This window comes from Etheostoma cragini, chromosome 3 (genome assembly GCF_013103735.1).
Source record: "Etheostoma cragini isolate CJK2018 chromosome 3, CSU_Ecrag_1.0, whole genome shotgun sequence".
In the NCBI taxonomy this organism is placed as follows: Eukaryota; Metazoa; Chordata; class Actinopteri; order Perciformes; family Percidae; genus Etheostoma; species Etheostoma cragini.
Genome location: NC_048409.1, coordinates 30,195,075 through 30,197,681, shown reverse-complemented (window position 1 = coordinate 30,197,681; position 2,607 = coordinate 30,195,075).

The window sequence follows — 2,607 nt, the reverse complement described above, 5'->3', positions numbered from 1 at the left end:
CATGAAATGGTGAAATGCCATCAGAAGGCCATATTTTTGCTTTCAGACAGCTGAAAGGGATCACAGGAATAGTTTTTTTCTGGCCATGTCTGGTATCAATCAACTCGTCTTCTTATTGGCTACACAGGGATGCCAGTTTTATGACCTCCTCTTATAAGTGGTCGGATCTACTGTCCATCTTTCCCACGTGGGCCCAATGGGGACTGTGCAATATCATTGGCTTAGCTTGAGGGTATCTCTTGATAGGCTGAGGCTATTGGCTGCGAACAAGGTTCATTCCAATCTGCAGAAGCCACAGATTGCAATGGTGTGTCGACCTTCGTTTTAGCCCGCACAGGGAAAAAGTTACAAGCTATAGAAACCGAGAAATGATGCACTAATGCTAATGATGCATCTAAATTTCTGAACGTTGAAACTTGGCCAGAAACTACAAGATTGTGAGGGGACCAGATAATTATGGATTACAAGGCTTGGATATTCTAATTCCTTGGAGTGTTTGCGATTTAGGAAATCAACGTTTATGAATATCTTTCACCGCTGTGGATAAAGACACAAGGACAAAGGTAGAGATGCACGCTCGATTTAGACAGAAACGGTGCAGTGTTTATTAACTTCATAACGTGATTATAACCGCTGTAAGTCACCTTATGCTTTGTGCGGGGGCTTGATGGAATCACAAGACTTTAAGCTTTCTAATAATGTGCTGCATGACCGTGTTGGTGACGATTTAATGCTTGCAATTCATAAAAAACAATTCATGAAAACACGTTGTGGAAAAACAGGTACCGTTAGGGGAACCGTGCTCTCAGAGAGGTATAGAAAATAATGTATTCAACATCTCTTTGGCCTCTGTCTCCCTGCTGGATTATTATACATTATATACATATGCACAAGAACTTAATGACACAGACAAACCAGTTTATTTTAAGCATTTATTGTTAGAAAGACAATCTTTAATATAGCAAATAAGGTATTCAACATCTCTTTGGCCTCTGTCTCCCTGCTGGTCTTTGGCCTCTGTCCCCCTGCTGGTCTTTGGCCTCTGTCCCCCTGCTGGTCTTTGGCCTCTGTCCCCCTGCTGGTCTTTGGCCTCCGTCTCCCTGCTGGTCTTTGGCTTTGCCATCCTTGGTGACCGCCTCCTTTAGTCCCTGTTAAAAGACAGTTAACACTACAAAAAGATGTTGACGTTATGAATGATATAACATAACGTTATTACATGGGTAAGTACTCATGTTAACCTTAATTGAACGTTGCTAGTGAAGTTAACACGGTGCAGTGTTACCTCCCGTCTACAGATACAACCAGTGATAAACACACCAACTTTCTAAATGTCTGCTAACGTTACGCATAGTAACGGTATATAAAAAGAGATGAACATGCCACCGTACATTAAACTGTGCAAAGACAGCAACCTAGCTAGCAATCAGCCGAAAGTTAAATTATAGGTTTAGTTAGCTAACGTTAGCTCGGGGTGTATCTACCTAATTATTAGAGCAATTTGTACAAGCTTTAAGGCGTTAAGCTTTACATTGATGTAAAACATTAACGGTGATGACAAATGTACGGCACACACTAAAGATACTTACATTTAAATTATTATTTCACCGTCAGCGATGCCGCTCAAACTCCCGCCTAGGTCCGCTATTATTTTTTTTAATGAGATGGCAAAGGCCCGCGCATAGGATTGTGGGTGATTTGGGACTAAACAAAACACTTCATCTTATTCTTCAGACTTACTGGAGCCAGTTGCTGTCCCTGTACATCTGGTTAACGCGTCAACAGATGGCTGCTGAGATGAGTAAGAAATGAATAAACGCAGATAAACAGTCATTGCCTATGTTTGAAATCATTGTCTATGTAATTTTCCCATCACACTGTCCTAAGCAGGCATTTTAGCAAAAAGTAACCTAAGGCTAACTTTATCCGTCCAAAACTTAATAAATCACTTACTGATGATGTGTCCCAAAAATGTAAATCTTCCCCATAAAATTACATTAATGTAACTGCTTTGGGGCCATTTTTTAACGTAAACATAATTACCTGGTGTCCTAGCACAAAGTGCAAGCAACCCATTGTTTTTGTAGGGATTATTGTTATTATTCTGCACCTCTCCCGTCTCTCTCGGTTTTGAGTGTCTTAACAAGCGCCAAAACTCATTAAACTTGTCATCCGTCAGACCAATTAATAATCACCAAATTCTGTAGTGATTGGTCTCGGGCGTTGCCTAACGTGCACCCTGAGTTCATCAACAGTAATAGTTCATCAAACTAACTTTTGAGGGAACATGCGTATTCTGGAACTCCATCCATCCATCCATCTTCGACCGCTTATCCGGTATCGGGTCGCGGGGGCAGCAGCTCCAGCAGGGGACCCCAAACTTCCCTTTCCCGAGCCACATCAACCAGCTCCGACTGGGGGATCCCGAGGCGTTCCCAGGCCAGGTTGGAGATATAATCTCGCCACCTACTCCTGGGTCTTCCCCGAGGCCTCCTCCCAGCTGGACGTGCCTGGAACACCTCCCTAGGGAGCCGCCCAGGAAGCATCCTTACCAGATGCCCGAACCACCTCAACTGGCTCCTTTCGACGCGAAGGAGCAGCGGCTCTACT